The sequence below is a fragment of the Rattus norvegicus genome, chromosome 2, assembly GCF_021556685.1.
Source record: "Rattus norvegicus strain SHRSP/BbbUtx chromosome 2, alternate assembly SHRSP_T2T, whole genome shotgun sequence".
NCBI lineage: Eukaryota > Metazoa > Chordata > Mammalia > Rodentia > Muridae > Rattus > Rattus norvegicus.
The window spans coordinates 118,684,232-118,705,204 of NC_141535.1; the positions used below are offsets into that span (position 1 = coordinate 118,684,232).

At 43.9% G+C, this 20,973-nt stretch overlaps 1 protein-coding gene across 10 annotated transcripts in view; it reads left to right on the top strand.

Annotated features, from left to right (window-relative positions):
• The window catches only part of LOC103691527 (uncharacterized), a 618,188-nt gene that overhangs the window by 444,602 nt on the left and 152,613 nt on the right, over nt 1-20,973 (top strand). For 5 of the 10 annotated variants that reach the window (XR_015671557.1, XR_015671554.1, XR_015671558.1 and 2 more), the window contains exons 1-2: nt 18,853-19,057; nt 19,208-19,274. The exons of the other annotated variants lie outside the window; for them this stretch is intronic. The gene's annotated coding sequence lies outside the window, so the exon portion shown is untranslated. Of the gene's footprint in view, nt 1-18,852; nt 19,058-19,207; nt 19,275-20,973 lie in introns of those variants that run through there. 10 annotated transcript variants of the gene reach the window in all.

A 20,973-nucleotide genomic window follows, 5' to 3' on the forward strand; every position in this document is an offset into this window, starting at 1 on the left:
TTGAAGGAGCTGAAGTGGTTTGCAACCCCATAAGAAGAACAATATCAACTAACCAGACACCCCAGAGCTCCCAGGGACTAAACCACCATCCCAAGAGTACACAGAGATGGATCTATGTCTCTAGCAGTATATGTAGCAGAAGATGGCCTTGTCAGGCATCAGTTGGAGAAGAAGCCCTTGATTCTGCCATGGCTCAGTGGATGTCCCATTGTAGGGAAATGCCAGGATGGGGAGGCGAGAGGGAGTGGTTGGGTGGGTAAGGGAGCACCCTCATAGAAGCAGTGGAGGGAGATGGGATAGTGGGTTTCTGGAGGGGAAACCAGGAAAGGGAATAACATTTAAAATGTAAATAAAAAGGTAAAAATAAAAAAAAATTAAGCCGAAATAAAACTATAAAAATATCCATTTTAGCTGATTGACAAGACATTTGGTAAATATATTGATAGAGATGTTGTATGTTGGTAAACACAAGGTCAGAAATAGATGTGGTAAGCAAAAAAGAGGATAAAATAAATTAGGCTTTCTATAAAATGTTATCCTTTTAAAATTTAGATCGTGTCCTGAGGTGCTTGTGTTGGCTCTGCAGAGATGTGCAGCCTTTTGTCTCATCAAGACATGTATGATGGTTCAGCAGCACATATAATATACTTGGGACAAGGCTAACATGGCCCCTGGGTAAAGGCAACACACAAAAGTCATGACTCAGTCCATGGCTATGGATGGGAAATATATGATCAGCTCAATCGATGTGGAAAAGCTCTCTGACAAAGTCCACATCCCTTCGTGGCAAGAAAACCTTGAAGAAACTAGGATGAGAAGAAACATACCTCACGATAAAAGCAGAGTATAACAAACTTACAGCCAGTGTTCCTCTAGATGGGGACATTCTGAGAGTATTTCCTCAGAAACCCAGAGCATGCAAGGCCGCCCATTCTCTCCACCTCTACTCAGCACAGTGATCCAAGGCAGCCCCTGCTTCCTGTTCTTATGCAATGCAGTGATGTTTTAAACAAGAGAAAGAAACAACAGGGATGTGGCCAGGAAAGGAGTCAAAGTGTCTCTAGTTGTAGGCGTAATCATATCTGTAAAGACAGCATAAAACCCTTAGACCCTGTAAACATTCTCAGCTAAGTCAACACCCAAGACTGGATGCTAAGAACAAACTTGCTAAGAAACGTCAGGGAAAAAAACCCCACACCCACCTCATTCATAATAACGCCAATGATACATAGAGTACCTAGGAATAATCCTAACTAAAGGTACGAAAGGGTTCAACAGTGAAAACCTTAAGGAACTGAAGAAATAAACTTAAAAAAAATTAAGATCTCCTATGCTCAATAATTGGCAGGATTAATATTGTGAAAATCAGTCTACAGATTCACTGTTATGCCATTGAAAATTGCAATAACATTCCTCATATAAGTAAAAAATGACAATCCTAAAATTTACAAAGACACACATGCAAACGCACACGCACACGCACTCACACATGCACACAAAAACAAAGCAAAACAAACAAAGAACTGTCAAACATCCAAAGTCATCCGAAACAGAAAAAGCAGTGCTGGGGACATCACCTGGCTTTAAACTACACTGCTGAGCCATAGTGACACAGACAGACCAGTACTGGAGCAGACACCTAAGCCAATAGTATAGAATAGAGGACCCAGAAGTTAACCCAAAACATAGAGTGGGAAAAAACACAGCTTCTTCAACCACCAGTTCTGGGGAAATTAGATTTCCACATACAGAAAGGTAAAAGTACAGCCGTACTTTTCACCCTGCATAAAAACCATTTCAAAGTGATTCTAAAGGCAAGACCTTCCTGTTGGATCTGAAACTCTGAGACATCCTAAAACAGGAGAAACACTTCAAGATAAAGGATCGGCAAGGACTTCCCACTGGAACAGAAAATAGCCCCACTGATAAATGAGATTACGTGACCTTAAAAAACAAAGTGTACAATCACCAGAGTAAAGTTGCATGTGCAGGTGTGTCTGAGCCATAGGCCAGGCTACACCCAGCTCAAGGGTGTACATAAAATACGGCCTGACATAAAATAAGTTACTTAAAACATTTTGAGAAGTGGGCAGAAAAAAAAACATATTTTTTGGCTTTTCTTTTTCTTTTTTTCTTTTTTTCTTTTTTTCTTTTTCTTTTTATTTATTTATTTTTTTTTTTTTTTTGGACTCAGATGCTTCTTGCAGATGAAACATCAAGTTTCAGTGTCTAAAGGTTGGACATGCCTTGTATCGATGGGAAGAGATCTTTGCTACTACATCTTGGGGTGAAGAGTTGACATCTAGAACACATGGAAAACTGCAAATATTAAACACAGCACACCAAACGGGCCATCCAGTCAAGAAGTGGGCTACGTCTGAATGGAGATCTCTTGATAGAAGAAACCCAAATGAACCAGTTCAACATTCTCAGCCATCAGGACGTGGGGGCCAGGGGGTGCAAATTGAAAGTGCTTTAGGATGAGACCCCACCTCCCGCAATTAGAATAGCTATCATGGAAACCAATGACAGCAAGTGCTGGCGAAGGTGTGGGAGCCTCGACTGATTGGACAGACCACCAGACGTCACTGTAGAGGTTTCTCAAAAGCCAAAGATAAAACTTCCATGTTGAGCCAGCTATGCTGTTCCCCAGCATACACCCAAAGTACTCTAAGGCAATATACCACAGAGATGTCCGCACATTCATGTTCATGATGTTCACTCACAATAGCCGAGAAATAGAACTGGGCGAGCTGTCCATCAACAGAAGAATGGGTAAAGAAAATGTACTACATATACACAAGGGAGTTTTAGGCAGCTGTGAGGAGAAATGAAATCATGACATTCATAGGAAAATGGATGGGGTTAGAAATCATTATGTTAACCAAAATAAGTCAAACACAGAAAGACAAGTGTTGGGTGCTTGATTTCATGTGGGGAGCCCAGATGAAAGTTTAGGTACTTGTGTGTGTGAAACTAGGAAGAGGACAATGAGGGCAGAGGAAGACAGGGTAATGAGATACATGTGACATGAGAGCATGCGGGTGACTGTGTGTGCGTGTGCGTGTGCATGTAGCAAGACACCCGGCCAGAGAGGGGCACAAGTGACAGAGAGGGGCACAAGTGACAGAGAGGGGCACAAGTGACAGAGAGGGGCACAAGTGACAGAGAGGGGCACAAGTGACAGAGAGGGGCACAAGTGACAGAGAGGGGAGGGGAAAGAATTAGAACAAAACACAGCGACAAATATGTATGAAGACGCCACAGTCAAACGCTTCCCTGTGTGCTACCGATAAAACGTTAAAACAAACACATCCAGACCCTTCTGCTGCATCTGAATTTGCGTTGTTTGTTACCACAACAAGACAGTTGCTGAACTTTTCTATGACAAAAGTCTGGAGAGAGAAAAAAAAAAAAAAAAAGGACAGAAAAACAGATACAACCAAGATGGCTCAGCCGATTAAGGCTCAGCCAAGCCTAGTAGCCTAAGTCTGTCTATGACCCACATGGTGGGAGGAGACAGCCAACTGCTAAAGGTCATCCTCGTGTGCCATAGCACAGGAACACCCATTTACACACACACCTACAGGGAGAGGGAGACACAGAGAGAGAGAGACAGAGACAGAGAGGCAGAGGGACAGAGACACAGCAAGACAGAAGGACAGAGACAGTAAAGTTTACAAGATATTCTGGAAAACAAAATAAAAAATAATAAAATAAAATATAAAAATTACAAATACAGAAAACCAAGGAGAGACAGAGAGTGTGAGAGAGAAACAAAGAGAGAGAAAGACAGAGGAATGGAGGGAGAGAAACAGAAGCAGCAACAAAGAGTGTGAGAGAGAAACACAGAGTCAGGGAGACAAAAAGAGACAAAAACAGAAAAAGAGACAGAGAAACAGAGACAGGCAGAGAGGCAGAGACACAGTAAGACAAAGGGACAGAGAGAGTAAAATTTAAAAGATATTCTGGAAAACAAAATTAAAAATAATAAAATAAAATGTTAAAATTACAAATACAGAAAATGTTAAGATACTTTATATGTATACACACACAAACATATGCACACACAGACACACACATACATACACAGACACACACGTGTACACACACACACGTGTACAAACACACACACACACACACACACACACACACACATATGCTTTTTTAAGGATTCAGAGAATTGGACAATTTCCCAGCAGAGATTTCCAAGTCCACACAAGGGTGACCAGGGCCAGGACTCCTCAGTGTGCACTAAGTCAGCCCTGGCCAGCATCACAGCAGAGCACCCATAGTCAGAGCAAGCTCTCTGGGACAGAGTGACCAAAATGACACTAGGGTACAACCAGCAGCCAAGCCCAGGACCTCAGGCCTTATATGCTAGGGAAAATAACAGGGTTGATAGTGACATGGGCTGTTAGGACTTCACAGGACCGCTATGATATCTTAGTCTATTTAAGTTGTTGTAACGAATTACCATGAATGGTAACTCATCAACATCCAAAGTCTCATCCTCTAGAAAGTAGACACTCAAGATGCAATCATGACTTAAGAGTCAGAGTTTGGTGAGGATCCTGTTTCAGGGTTCAAAGCTTCTTGGGTCCTCAAAGGGGCATGCCAGCTCTCTGGGGAGCCTCTGTGATTAGGACACTTAAGACTCATGAAGGAAGGGCCCTTCTACTTCCCAGAGGCCTCCCAAAGCCTTCAACATGTGGATCCTGAAGAGACAAACTTGCCGATCTGGCAGGCAGTGACACGGGTTTAATCTGCGCACTCCGCCCATCCTCAACAGAACCGTGCTATTCCCATGCATCATAGGCTGCGTGTGCTGGGTTTGATGGTTTGCTTGTTTGTTTTTGCAGCACTAGGAACCAACCCAAAACCCCAGAAAAGATATATTACACGTACAGCTTTCATGTTTTAATGCCAGATTATGAAAGTAAGCTTTGCAACCAAGTACAGAGGCACAGATCTGTAAACCCAACTACTCAGGAGGCTGTGAGTTTGTGGCCATCCTGGACAACTTAGCAAGATCCCATCAGAGAGGTGGAGGAGTAGGGGAAGGAAGAAGTGGGAAGGAGGGGAGGGAGGAGGTGGGAAGTGGAGGGACATGGTGGAAACTTTTCTTACTGAAAAAAAAAAAAACTTCAGAAAAACATTGGAAGGCAGTAAATGCACCTGCCTTCTACCTGGATGGAAAGTCACAAAATAGACTTGTTACATCCTGATGAGACGTTCCAGGAGCCCTGTCGCCCTGTGGCTATTTTCCCACAAAGGCTGATCATATGGAGAACAGAGGCCATGGGGCACGAAGTCTAAAGGATTTATTACTTAACCCTTTTAGAAGTTCCCAAGCCTTGCTCTAATGCTCTGACCTACTCAATTTACTTGTGTACTTTTTTAAAGGATACATTCTTGACATACCTTAAATGAGAACCATACTTATAGGGGCTGGAGAGGTTGCTCAGCAGTTAGGCAGCGCCATGGTTCAATTCCCAGCACCCACATCTATACACAACGGTCGGTAACTCCAGTTCCAGAGGATAGAAACATCCTCTTCTGGACTCTGTGGGAACTTCACAGTGTGGTACGCAAACATGCACACAGGAAAAGCCGGCGTATACATTAAATAAAGCACCTCTACACAAATAACTACAGGCAGCATGGGGGAAAGTGCCTTCCTCAGGGAAGAGCCCAGAATTGGTTATCCAGCACCAAAGGGTCAGTCCGGAAAACACACACATGCATGTGTTGAGGTCTGCCCCACCCCTACCCCCACCCAGAATAGCTGTAGCCATTTTGTTCCATGCCTGCCAGTCATTGAATAACTTGACTCGGAGCAAGGTCATGCTGATCACGTACCTTGTCATGTCCCGTCTGTTCTGAGGTTTGTCAATCTTGAGAAATTCCACAGAGCTTTACATAAGACCCATCAGATTAAAGGTCAGTATGAACTGTTGTGTCTGAAATGGCTTGAGTCAGAGCTGACCACCTGGCAACACTTCCTGCACCTGAGTAGGAGCTCATTGTGGTCTTTGCAGTTTGGGCCTTTATTAGCTGACAGAGAAAGATGTTCGTAGCCCCAGAATTCTGAGCCACCATCCTAATCGATCAGCATCAAGGTATGAGTTCAATAAACCATCTCTGTCTGACTGAGACCAGTGTTTGTGTCATTCCTGAAGTGACTCCTGAACTCTAACACATGTATGTATGAATATACAACAGGTTGTAATTATGTATTTAGGAATGTGTGTGTGTGTGTGTGTGTGTGTGTGTGTGTGTGTGTGTGTGTGTGTGTATGCAACAACGATTAATGAAAAAAGGAACCATAAATCTGAGGGAAAGGGGTTGGGGATTTAGCTCAGTGGTAAAGCGCTTGCCTATCAAGGGTAAGGCCCTGGGTTCGGTCCCCAGCTCCAAAAAAAAAGAAAAAAAGAAAAGAAAAGGAAAAAAATCTGAGGGAAAAATAGGGCTAAGTGGGAGGGTTTAGAGAGGGGAGAAAAATGATGTAATTATATTATAATCTCAAACAATAGAAGAAATAATTTAAAAAATAAATCTAAAATAATTTTAAAACCATATCCTAGCTACTATTTCCCCAATTTCACCTACATTGGCATTTTACATAAAATTAACATTCATTACAAAAGATTACAGGCCAGTATTTTTTTTTTTGTTCTTTTTTTTTTTTTTTTCCGGAGCTGGGGACCGAACCCAGGGCCTTGCGCTTCCTAGGCAAGCGCCCTACCACTGAGCTAAATCCCCAACCCCCAGGCCAGTATTTTTAATTATGCTATAGTAGTCCTAAAAAAATCACTATCACCTGTTAGATAATATTTCATTTATTCCTCTATTTTCTGACATTTAGATTTTTCAAAAATTTAATATGAATAATATGAACTACCTTTGTATGAAATTATTTCTGAGGGCTTTCTGTGTTTACCTTTTCTGAGGCAGATTCATGCTATTGACCAGGCTGACCTTGAGCTCCTGCTGCCTTATGGTTGTCCCTCCTCAACCTCTCAAGAGCTGGAGTGACCCATCCCCATCACCTTCCACAGCATACTAAGGCTTCCTTCTTGTTATGTTCTTAGGCTAAATCCCCTAAAACATCGGTTCTTAACGTGTGGATCGTGACACACACACCCCTTTCGCAGGAGTTGCAAAACACCAAGATGTATGCTAAGAATCCTAACAGTAGCAAAATTACAGCTATGAAGTAGCAGCAAAATAATTTTATGGTTAGGGGGCAGGGTGGCCTCACAATATGAGGAACTGTATTAAAGGGTTGCAGTGTTAAAACAAATGTCCTAAAATAAAGTGGCCAGGATCAGAGGATATGGTTGTCCTGTACGAACCAATCAGCAAGCTGACCAATCAGCAAGTTTCATACCACTATCCCTCGGACCTCCCACAGTGACCAGAGCAGCCTGCAAAAGCTGGAGGGCTGACCTAGAGAAAACTGCTTTTCTTCCCGTTTATGAGCATTGTTCTTAGAGACTTGACTACATTAGCCCAGTCCCCACGGTCATTCCTTGGGAATCTCTATTTCTCCCTGTTTCAGCTATGATGGGTTTCAGACCTCCTGTGCTCCCGCCTGGAGATACTCCCTCATTTTGACACAGCTCTGTCTTTTTTAGAGATGTCCTCTTTTAACTTCCCAGAAAATAGCTTTTCGCCTCTTGGTTTGGTGACTTCAAGTTAGAAAATCTCTCTCCTTGGACGCCTGAGGAAGAGGTTTGAAGTTTCACTGTAGTTTGCTCAACCCCTCCCCCATGAACCTCTCTCCAGCCCTGCCTGTTTCTCATTTCTGTAATTTTTACACAGCATCCCTGTGTACCAATCACACTGATACTGATGACAGTATTCTGATGCTAGTCATCTCCTAATCATGAACACAGAGGCAAAAAGAAGCTTCTAGGGGCCCCAGCAAAAATGGTATTACCTGCTCTTAAAAAGGCCAAACTCAGACACGCCTTTTCGATGTTATAATTACTTCTTTCAGAGCTCTAGCTAATCTTAAAACAAATTTACAGCATTTTATGACATGGAAAACCTCATTGCTAAGGCTCCAGTGATCTTCCAATTATTTTCCACTGGGTAAGCCCCACTTCTTAATTTGTTAATTAGCAAACCTATGAAAATTAATTAAAACTGGCATCGAACTCCAAAATTACATACCACTGACTCCTGAGTGTGAAATCTTAATAAAAATGTTGAAAAAGGTGAACTCTGGCTGGTTTTGATAGACTAAGTACTTGCTTGGGGAAGGAAATAATAAAAGCAACGAAGCCCTTTCTCAGGGCATCTACAGGATCTTTTTATTAATTTTTTAATTAACATACAAGATAATGGGCCTCGTCCTGACATTTTCACGAGTGTCTATCACAGTTTGCTCAACCCCCATTACCCTCGCTTGTCCTTCCTGCGCAGCGCCACAAATAGCGGAAATCATGTGACGGTTCCCACCTCTGTTTTCACAGCGTGTGTGTGTGTGTGTGTGTGTGTGTGTGTGTGTGTGTGTGTGTGTGTGTGTGTGTTTAAATCTAGAGTCCAAATATGAGAAAATGTGTGATATGTGTATTTTATTCTCTCGTCCATGTTATCGCCCTCATTCCCCATATCCCTCCCTTGAGCCCCTCCCCCTCTCCCCTGTTTAGTTCCCTTTCTGCTTTTCAAGCATCAAATTGAACACCTAGATTTCACCTAGGATAGAAAATACAGTGCAGAACTTGTCTTTCTGGATCTATTGTATTTCATTTAAGGTGTCAATCTGCATCTTCTCCAGTGAAAGTCTTAGGGCTGCGCGTGTGGCTGCGCTGTGGCTGCGCGTGTGGCTGCGCTGTGGCTGCGCTGTGGCTGCGCTGTGGCTGCGCTGTGGCTGCGCTGTGGCTGCGCTGTGGCTGCGCTGTGGCTGCGCTGTGGCTGCGCTGTGGCTGCGCTGTGGCTGCGGGATGCCAGCTTCTTCTCCTCTCACTGCTCGTTTGTGTTTGCCAGATGGATTGATGGTTTCTTGGTTTGCTTTGGCACACATTCTCACTAAAAATGCTCAGGCTGGACTTGAACTCACAATTCTCCTGCCTCAGTCTCCCAGTGCTGAGATTACAGGTGTGGCCACCATCCCAAGCCGTAGTGTTCATGGGGCTGCCCATCTTGATGAAGGGGAGGCAATCTCCATGCACCAACTTGGCATGGAGACTGAACATGGGCATAGCCTGAGGAAAAGACCTCAGCTAAGCTTCAAGCAAAGGAAAAAAGAAAGAAATGCAGGGGGCTTGATTGACAGAAAAAAAATGGCACCCCTACTAAGTGTCAGGTGCGGCCTTGGGACTCATAATATGTTTCCTGATCTTTTTGTAAAAAAAATAACTACTTAGTAGCTATGTGTTGTTGTTAACCTCATTGTATCAATGGCAAGTCAGATTTAAAGGGATTAGCTGATAAACAAGCCTTTCTCTCAATCCCTGTCTCTTGAATGCTCTCCCTGTATGGGGGAGGGGTCTGGGTCATCTCTCCCCTAAAGTTTAATGCAAATCTCAGCCTCCAGTGGCCACTGGAGGAAGGAGGTGGTTATTAGAGCTGGCTCTTGAAGTGGGAGTAGGAAATGACAAGGCAGGCAATAATGTGTCATTAGAGTTCACTGCCACATCAGGCTGTTTCAGATAATCATCTCATTTCCTGACTTTGAATGAGGCGGCCCCTCCCACTGTTTGCATATGAGAACACCAACTCACCCACAGTCTGGTCTTGGCACCAAACTGCTAATATGTGCCAGAGTTTTTAAATATAGTCTAATTCCAAAACTCAGGCTTTTTTTAAAAAGCAGTGTTTCATACAGCCCAAGTTGGCCCCTAATGTGCTGGGTAGCTGAGGGTGACTTTGAACTCCTGATCCTCTTGCCTCTACCTCCAGAGTGCTGGAATGACAGGCATGTGGTATCACACCCAATTTATATGGCGTTGGGGATCTAACTCAGGACATTGCACATACATGCTGGGCAAGCACTCCTCCTCTAAAACTCAGATTTTTCATCCCTGGTTGGAAAACACATTCCCACAAGCATATATATGTACACATACGTGTGCACATAAGTACACAAGGGTGCATGAATGATCATGTGAAAGTGTATAGTTTCTTTTGTTTTTTTAAGGTTTAGTGTGTGTGTGTGTGTGTGTGTGTGTGTGTGTGTGTGCGTGTGCGTGCGCGCGCACGATCAGACACACCAGAAGAGGGTATCGGATCCCATTACAGATGGTTGTGAGCCACTGTGTGGTTCCCAGGACTTGAACTCAGGACCTCTGGAAGAGCAGTCAGTGCTCTTAACCACTGAGCCATCTCTCCAGCCCATCTTAGATGGAGGTCTTGCTATGTAGCTCAGGCTGACCATACCTAGCTTTGTAACTTCTTAAAGTGAAAAAAAAGTCTTGGTTCCTAGCACAGAGGGAGCTAAGGCCGGAAGAGAATCCCAGGGTGAAGGTCAACCAGGGCTCCAAAGCAAAACCCTGCCAGAGAGACAGAGACTGTGGGAGAGGGGAAGGCTAGAACCTAAAGGGAGGTGGGTTCTATGAAGATTGACTCTACGATAACCTGGGCCTGGTGGACTGAAGGTGCCATTCTTTAGAGTCCCATTTACTTGAGCTTAGTACACAGTCTCAATATGATTCTGTTCCCCTCTAATATTTCATCTGTTATTGTAAGTAAATATTGCCAAATTGGGTTCTAGGGAGTGATGGAAATTATCAGAAAGATATGGGCATTGGCATAATTCATCGTAGGGGAAATGTGGAAGCTGGCTTAATTAACACACAATTGAAGATGCACTACTGCCCATTTCAACTATATAAAAAAGTCGACCTTTCTAGGTGTAGTGGTACACGCCTGCAGGACCCAGAATTCAGTGTCCTCAGCTACAGAGTGAGTTTGAGAGCCACCTCAGATAGTGTCTCCACTGCCTCTTCCCCAAAAGGAGTGAATTCTGAAAGTATACTACACAGTGAATGGCAGCAGTTGTCCAATGTTTACAAGCGCTCAGAAGTAACTTTCATTTGGCTAGTAGACCCTTCTGCACCAGGTGATCTGCATAAAATTCTTTGAAAATGCAGCCGCCTTTTATTAAGGTCTGTTTATGCAAATCAGATCATTCCTCAAATGTATTTTCGAAAAACCTCTTCTGTAAGATCACTGCTCCCATTGTCTTTGTCTATTGCTGTTTTATTTCTCTGTGGTATTGTATGTCTGTGTGCGCACACAGAACCCATAGTTGTGCCTGTCTAGAACACCCCCGTGCTATAGCACTCCCTCACAGTAGCTGCACCCATGATTGTTTCCATGTGTTCAGTACAAACACGGCTTTCCACATTCCCACCCCGGGTCCTTGCATCAAAGCTGGTCCTAGTGGAGATGTCATTTGGTCAACAGATTTGGAGGTCACTTGACTTTTTCCATATAGAACTTTACAGTTTGTGAGCACATACTAGTCTCCCATAGAGCCCTTCAGTATTGCACTGATGTTAAAAAGGGGAGCTGTTGCATGTACTTCCTCCTACCATTATGTTTGTTACACTTCTTACTTATGATGACCTTCACCATGTGCCAAGAGGGATGGTTTATCCTTTGCTCCTGTCCGTTTGGCAAATTTTTATGCAGCCATCCAGATGGTTTGGGTCCTGCTCTGTAGTCCTTAGGAGACAACTTCGACTCTTTCCTTACTTGTCTACTGACGCATAGATTCCTCTCCGCTGACACATACTGGATTTGTGTCTGGCACTGAGACAGTATCTGTTCAGTTTCTTTCATGTATGACTTATAATTTGATGTTGGGGTCCTTTGAACACCTCTAGGATTCCAGGGGTTCCTGATAACCCCTGTGAGGACCTCCAGAGTAGAGGAAGCAGGCCTGCATCTAGACTGAAGTTGCTGACAGAGAATGGAGGATTGTTTGAGGGGGAAAGACTTAGAAATGGAGAGAATTGCTTTGTGGGAACAAAGGAAGATTAAACTTGGAACAAGAATACAACAAGCAGTGAAGTTGATCTTACAAAGGGGAAATTGCTAGTCTCCTGAACCATGAATGAGAGGCCTTTATTGACGGCTTCTTGCTTTGGAGACCACAGTGCTGGTGGTGAGGTGGCTGAGGACCCCCAAGCATGCCAGACAAGGTGGCTTTACAGGAAGTGACGGACAGTTTGATGCATAGTGAAGCTTGGGTAGCGGAGTTCCAGTGGACTATTGAATGTGTGATTCAATGCACATCTAAGAACTGGAATGAGGCCTGGGTAATAGAGTGTTTGTGTGGCGTGCACGAAGCCGGGACTTCCATCCCCAGTGCCACATACACGGATTGTATCAGTTCACACCTGTCATCCCAGCACTCTTGAGGGTACAGCCAGAAGGATCTGGAAATGCTCACTGTCATTCCTGGCTACACACAGAGTTCAAGGCCAGCCTAAAACACCAGAAACCCCTTTGTTACAAAACAAACAAAAAATAAAATTTAATGAAAGAGAAAAATAAAAACAGAAACCCACAGATCTAGAATGTAAGGGGGAAGATCAGGGTTTACTATGACTTTGATAACCAAACCAATGAATCCAGGGGTATTTCAGAACACGGAGGCAAAAGGGAGAAGTGAGGGTAGAGGCTGGACCATGACCCCCAAGAGTATGTTGGAAGAGTCCTCCAAAACTCCTGGCAGCCAAGCCAATCAGGAGAGAGTATTACAGATGTGTGAGAGGGGGTAGCCAGCACCCAAGGCAGAGAAACGCATTCCTTTGCATTCTACCTTTCTCACTTGCTAATCCCTGGCCACCTCCATCATCTCCTATCCAGAATAACTTTTGATTGCTATGGTGGTTTGAATATGATGGCACCAGTAGGAGGTGTGGCCTTGTTGGAGAAAGTGTGTCATTGTGGAGGTGGGCTTTAAGGTCCTATGCTCAACCTCTGCCTGGTGCAAAAGAGATCCTCTCCTTGCTGCCTGTGGGAAGGCAGGTCTCCTTCTGGCTGCTTCAGATCAAGATGTAGACCACTTGGCTCCTCCAGCACCATTCTGCCTGCATGCTGCTGTGCCTCCCGCCATGATGATAATGGACTGAACTTCTGAAACTGTAAACCAGCTCCATTTAAGGTTTGCTTTTATTAGGGTTGCCTTGGTCATGGTGTCTCTTCACGGCCATGGAAACCCTAACTAAACAATCCCCTAGTGAATGATTTTATTCCTGTTTTACAAAGACATTCAATCACTCTTGCCACCTGGAGAAGCCTTGGAACCCGAGGCAGAGGCTGTTCTCAGTAGGAAAGGGAGAACGTAGAGAGTTTTGCTCTAAGTAAAGGTCAGTAGAGAGGTTGCTGGGAACTGAAAAGATTGAGGAAGGTATCTGAGTACATGTCAGTGAGGTATGTACGAAGAAAGAAAAATCAGAGTGATACAGACATTTTAACCAAGGCACCTCAGATTGCTCCTGTGGGGATAAACGCCTTCCTCTTTCATGTTTAAGACTCCCTCTCCCGGCCTTTACCTGAGAACCAATACTGTGGGTAGAGTGGCACCTTTGGAGTTTGGGACACCACAAAGCAAAGAAATCTTAGAGCCCAATGGAACTGAGAGTTCACCCCATCCGTGATGTCTCCTGAGATCATCTCCTGAGATAAGTAGATTTCAGAGTTGACCTCTGAAGTCCTAGCTTCTTCTCTTTGGAACATTTTTTATATCTATTTAACTTATTTATTTGGGAAAGAGAAGTAGAGAGACTAGGAGGGCACATGAGGGAAGTCAGAGGCTAACTCTGAAGTCTCTTCCCTCCTTCTTATGTGGGTCTTGCGATGGAGCTCATGTCCCCGGGCTTAGCAGCCTTTGCCAAGCCATCTCCCCAGCTCAAGTCCTAGCTGCTTCTCTGGACAATGGCAAGGAGGAGGCTTACTTCCTAAGGTCATGTCAAGGACGAATAGAGCAACTTGTATGAAGGATTCATTCGAGTGCTTCTTCCGACTGCCGGATTTTGGCAGGATGAGGTGTTGTTTTACACCATGGTGGTTACAAACCGAACAGGCGTCTCTTCAACTGGCCTGGAAAATGTGACTCTTCCTACTGGGAGTTCCATGTTCCAAGAGATTGGCTTTGAGAAGATGCTTCTCTGTAAACACTTAAATTCTTGCTGTTAAGGTCACCTGTAATCCCAGCACTCAGCAAACCTAAATCCGAGCACTGGAAGTTCAAGGCTAGTCTGGATTATATAAGAACGTACATCAGAAATAAAATAAAAGCTGCATGGTGGTGGCACAAGCACCCCAGCACTTGGGAACTCGGAGGATCTCTGAGTTCGAGGCCAGTCTGGTCTACACAGCAAGTTCTGGAACAGCCAGGGCTATGTGAGGAAGTCCTGTCTCAAAAAAACCAAAAAATAAACAAAAATAAGCAGCAGAGATGGGAGATGTCTCAGTTAGTAAAATGCTTCCTGCACAAACATCATAGCCTGGATCTGAGTTCGGATCACCCACGCCCACAGGGAGCGGTGGAAGAAGAGACTCATTGCATCTCAGCGGTTAAGGAGATCTTGGTGATGTGGTGATGTTTAACCCGAACTGAGTACTAAAGTCACTAATAAAAACACTACCAGTAGACCTGTGTGTAAAAGCTTCAGAGTCAGCCTATCACACCTGGGAAGAACGGCCTTCAATTGAGAAACTGCCCCCCCTACCCCCTGCTGCAACAAGCAGGGTTCTCTGTTGCTGTGATAAAACATAACTTTGGGGGAAAGCTTCATTTCATTTTACAGCTTGCAGTCCAACACCCAGGGAAGTCAGGGCAGAAGCTGATGCAGACACAGTGGAGGGGTGCTGCTTGCTGGTTGGCTCCTCATGGCATACTCAGCCTGCTTTATTATAGAGCCAGCGTCACCAGCCACAACGGCGTAGGCTCTCCCCCATCAATCACTAATTAAGAAAATACAATACATACTTGTCTATAAGCTAATCTTATGGAGGCCTTTTCTCAATTCAGAGTCCCGTTTCCCATCCGATTCGACTTTGGGCCAAGTTGACTAAAACCACCATAACCAGCCTGACCTGCGGGCGTTTTCTTGATTGACGGCTAGTTGACATAGCAGGGTCCAGCCCAGTGCGGATGGTGCCTCTTCTGGACAGGTAGTCCTGAGTTATATATGAAAGCACACTAAGCAAGCCTTGAGGGGCGAGCCAGACAGCACCACTCCCCCATGGTCTCTGCCTCCAGGTCCCTGCTCTGACTTCCCTCCACAATAGACTATTACATTGAAGTGTAAGCCCTTTCCTCCCTGAGTTTTCGATCAGTGTTACATCATAGCAGTAGAAGGCACAGTAGGATGCTATAAAAACTCTCCGGAGGGAAAGTTTCCTGAGGGGACTGGCTTATTTGGGCTGTTGCCCAGGATGAGAATCAAGACTGGAATATTGGGTTGGGGAAGAAGGCTCAGTGAGTAGCCACACTTCCTAAACAAACATGGGTTTGAATCTTCCTCACCCTAGGCAAAACCTTGGGCCTGGAGTTGTAGCGCTAACATTGTAACTCCTATTGTGAGGGGTAGTGAGAGAGGGGTAAGTTACTACCAACTTAGGTCTAGGCTCAGTGAGTGACCCTGTCACAGTGACTAAGGTAGAGAGTGACACAGCAGGACGCTTGATGTCTTTCTCTGGCTTCCCACTCATGAGTACACACCAGAACACATGTGTATATCCATCATACATATATATGTACATGCACATTTTCTTAGTCAGGGTTTCTAGTCTTGCACTAAACATCACAACCAAGAAGCAAGTTGGGGAGGAAAGGGTTTATTCCACTTACACTTCCACATTGCTGTACATCACCAAAGGAAGTCAGGACTGGAACTCACACAGGGCAGGATGCAGAGGCCATGGAGGGATGTTACTTACTGGCTTGCTTCTCCTGGCTTGCTCAGCTTGCTCTCTTATGGAACCCAGGACCACCAGTCTAGGGATGGCACCACCTACAATGGGCTGGGTCCTACCTCCCTTGATCGCTAATTAAGAAAATGCCTTACAGCTGGGTCTCATGGAGGCATTTTCTCAACTGAGGCTCCTTTCTCTGTGGTAACTCCAGCTTATATCAGGTTGACACTCAAAACTGTCCAGTACACACATAAACACTCAAATACATGTATGCACACATGTGAAAATAGAGTACACGGTTTATACTAGACATGTACTAATAGTAAGAACTATAGTAATAGTGAAAATAAGAAGTAATAGTAATAATAAATAAGAAGAAGAATAGTAAGAACTCACACCACAGTGTGAGAAGTGAGGAAACCCTGGTGAGAGAGGCTGTGCTAGGTCTGTATTTTGAGGAGGATTAGAGGCAGAAAGGAGAGCTTAGGGCTAATGCAACGAGGAAAGACTTTACACCAAGGTCTTCAAACCTGGTGAAACAGGGCAGGAGGTGGCCACTTCGGCAGCAATGCCTCTTGGGTAGAGACATATCCAGGAACCCTTTGTAAACGAGCACCTGAACACAGGTGTCCTGAGAAATCATCTGTAAACTATATTTCATGGATGCCACCTGAAATGCATGTATACGATGTATGTAACCATGTTCAACAATGTCACAATATTCTAGACTATAAAGTTGTAATGCATGGTGAGGACACAGCTCAGTGAGAACACGCCTGCAAAGCCCTAAGTTGGATCTCTACCGAGGCACAAAATGGAACAGAGCATACACCTATAAACCCAACCACTCAGGAAACTTGAAGCAGGAAAATCAGAAGTTCAAGGCCATCCTGGACCTAGAGAGTTCAGAGGCATCCTGGGCTACTTGAGACCCTGTTGTCATAAAAGAGCAGAGTCTCGTTCCGCGTGTCTCTTAGTACTGAGTGAGACATTCTAAAGCATTTAGATGCTTAATAAGACCCGCATCTTGTCCACAAGTGTGTGTGGTTTTCTCGGGGTTTGATTTTTATTTTATTTTTTCCACTTTACAGATGTAATCAAAGGGGAGCGGTAAGAAGGGTGACTATACCAATCTGTCTTCTAGAGCAGCATACTCACTTCTCCAGTGGCGGGGGGAGAGGGAGGGGCTTTAATTTCGTGAGTGTGAAGAAAATGTTTGACTGACCATCCTTGACAAGATCTGGGCCTTTTGTATGAGGTTGTAATCCATGTTTACGGTGAGCTTAGATTTGGGGCAGAGTTTTGGGCTCCTGCCTTTCAGCGTATCCTCTGGAGGAATGTGTCCTTTTCACCATGGTATCTGCTGGAGCTTGCCTGCTGAGCTGGGGTGAGGGGTAGGGGGGGTCTCGAAACTCTCAAGAAGGTTGAAAATCTGTAGTTGAGAACTCATACCTAGTTGGGATGAATTGTCTGCACTGTGTTCAGAACCCGTGTGGAGGAATAGCTCAGAGAGAATGTCCAGGTCCCAGGGCATGGTGGGTTATGGGAGTCGTAGTACAGGGTTTTTCTGCACACCCATGCTTCATGCCTACTTTTTTTTTCTCCAAATGTGAAGAACGGCCACTGGCTCGAGACAGGCCCCGAACATCCTTTATTCCGGCTCCTTTATGCTCCCCTTTTAAAGAAGCTGTCAAGTTCTCTTTCTGCAGCTGACAGGAAAGGCCAAATCTGGGATGCTGCAAAGCAGGCACAAAAAGAAAGTTTTTTTGTGTTGATGTTTTTACCAAGTGAGCTAAGGAGAATTTTAGAATCATGTAATTTACTCCGGAGGCATTTACTGTACATAGCTATAGTGATGGTAATTTCCTTCATTGTTGAAGTGAAAAGATAACCATCAATCAGTTGTCAATTGGTCAATTGCAGAAGTGATGAAAAGAACCCAGTTGGAACAATCACTTCTGTGGCTACCTAGACCATTGGGAGGCTTGAGAAAAGCGTGGGAACTGGATTGCATGTTTTAAAGGGATTGGGCCAGATCACCAGAAAGGTTAATGGGCGTCATTGCCCGCTAAAGAATGGCTCTACCACTATGCATTTTCAAGATGAAAAAAAAAATGAAACATGAGGTTAAAAGTAAAATACTGTTCACTGAGCTAGGTAAGAGGTAACCAACCCCCACCCCAAACCCTGGAAATTAATGTTCTCTTAATAGAGGAATAAATAATAACTCAGTAATAACAGCTACAAGTTCATAACAACTTGCGCTGTGCCATCTCCCCTCTGGTCTTAGGGACCTTAAAACAACTCACTTTCCAGGTATTTTTTTTATAAGGCATTGGGAAAATCAAGTAAATTTTAAATATTACGTTTAAACAAACATCTGCAAATAATTTTGTTGTTAAAAGCCCATGGGTGTTCACATAAAAGTTAGGATAACAGTAGTTTTAAAAAATCAATAACTTGATTGAAAAGGAATGATACCTTGGGACTCAGTACTGGGAAAGTGATTCCCTGTCAATTGTTCCTATTTCTAGGAATAGCAATGTTTTAGATTTATTCTGAGAGAGTTCCAAACACATCTTGGTGGGGTTTTTTGTTTGCTTGTTTGTTTGTTTAGGTTTTTTTTATTTTTGTTTTGGTTTGGGTTTTTTGCTCTCTTTCTCTCTCTCTCTCTTTTTTTTTACTGTGGTAGGTAATAAAAAGGGATTCCAGGCCCCCAGAAGGACACAGCATCATCAGTGTGCAATCCAGCCCGTGGTTTCTTAGATACCGTATTGTCTATTCTGTTCCGCTATGTGAAAAATGTTGAATATCAACAATGGGTTTCAGTGCTGTATTGTTGAGTTTTGTATGAACTAATCTAGCTTCACTAAAAAAAAAGAAAGAAGAAGAAGAAAAGAAAAAAAGGAAAGAAAGAAGAAATAAAGGGAAAGAAAAAAAGACAGCTTTGAACAAAAGTCCACAGCCAGTGTGTTCCAAGTCCCTGCACAGGGCTGGCTGTGGCAGGGGACACTCTCCTGCTGGCTCTCTCTGACCACACATTAGCTGGCTCCCATCCTCAGGTGCACGGCCACACCCTTGCACCCAACCTTGATCCTCTGATGGGGAAGGTCCCAGGACTTGCCAGCTGGGACAGGCCTCACCCCCAAGCGCTCTATGCAGTACTGAGAAGGTAAGGGGTTGCGTAGCTCTCTGCCAGGGTGGGCTGGCCTAGCTCGGAAACTTTGTGGAGAACCATAGATTTTTAACTTTCACCTCTCTGTTCTTCTTCTCCTCCTCTTCCTCCTCTTCCTCTTCCTTCTCCTCCTTCTTCTTCCTCTAGCAAACCTGACAGATTTCTCCAGAAAAGTGGCCATCCATGGAATGAGTGAAATACTCTTTCTATTCCAGTAAGTAATTGACTTGTAACTAAAAAACTGAAGTGGCTGCTGTGTCAAGTGCAGGGTGAGTGGCTGCTGGCACAGGTGCTGCTCCCCCTTTAGCCTGGAGAGAAAAGGAGCTTAACCTGTGATTAAGTTTCAAGTCAATTGACCTCAACATGATAACACATAATTCTCCCTTGCCTCCCGAAAGGCCCTGGGTTCCTGTTTTGACCCTGGTTCTGACACCTGTGCTTTAAATGTCTCCCGGTGCAACGGAAAGACTTGTTCTTTTCGTTCAAAAGTAAAGTGAGAACATAAGAGCCCAGAGTGAGTCCCAGTGCTGTGGACCATAACTATTTCTGAAATAGTGCTCGGCAAGGTTGTTTGTGAGGGTTGGTTTGTTTTCTTTCTTTCTTTCTTTCTTTTTTTTTTTGAATGTATTAACTCTAAGTTCATGAAAATTATTCTTGTACTTTTTAAACTCTGGATTTTGTAGACAAATTTCATTAGTTGCTAGGGCTACACAAAGTATGGATTAGTGAACTGCAGGCAGGTAAGGGTATAAGAAAGTTGCCATACAGTGCTTTGGAGTGTTCAAGTCTGATACATCACATTTCACAAGCTCGACATGCCTCAGTCTTGGCTGATTTTTTGAGCTTGAAGATGAAATAACAACATTGTTTCTCTGAGTTTCTGCAAACAGGATCAAAGTCTATTTAATGTGGGCTGGATGCCCCACTTGAGTTTTGGAGTCAGACCGATACATACTAGCCAAAAGCAAAATAATCAGTGACAGCTAAAATTACCGGCTGCGTTATTTTATATAGACCAGTTGCATGCTAAGAGTTTCTGTAAGATTCAGCATGCTACAGGCTGCTGCATTTTCCTCCTCCTCCTTTTTTTTTTTTTAAAAAAAAAACATGGGAATTAAAAGCGCACACTGATGATGGCTACTCAGCCCCATTTTGGGGCCAGGCTGTGACGAGCTGTCTGAAGCCATTTCTGACCCTCTGCTTGCAGCAGCGAGCCTGAATTTCCCCCCTTGCTTGCCCATCACTGTCAGTCAATTATAGGATTGAACTGAACCAGAAAATCTGGTACAGTCTGGTAATTAGTACAAAGGGTTTCCAGTCTAGTGTGAAGAAGGAGATGCAGGAGCCCCAGCAGCCCCAGAAATCGTTTTGATTGGACATGGACATTGCTTTTTAGTGCTGCCTGGTGACTTCCTAAAGATAATACCTCCTGCCCTACAGGTCTTCCTTCAAGTACATTATGGGCCTTTTTGAAAGAGTGGGATGTGTGTGTGTGTGTGTGTGTGTGTGTGTGTGTGTGTGTGTGTGTCTGTGCACGTGTATGTCTGTGCATGTGTGTGTGTTTCTTTTTTTAGAACCCACTTCTCCCATTTTTAGACTGTCATTTTTGCCTATCAAACAGACACATTTTGACTGGCCCAACAAAGAGCCAAGTTATCAACACTCGCAGAAGCTGACGTTTTTAATTCAGGCTTCATTATGGCTTTGAGTTATGACAGTGAAGTACAAAGACGTTTTAAGGGGGTTTTTTCATTATTTTTTCAAATCCAGCATTTGGATGTTTATCTTTCTTTTGTAGTCATACTTCCCTCTCTATCTTTTTCCTGGTAATATATAATTAGCATTATCAAAACCATCAGCTATCACCCCTTTTGACTTTTGACCTTTTTTTTTTATACGTCTCAAACTAAAAT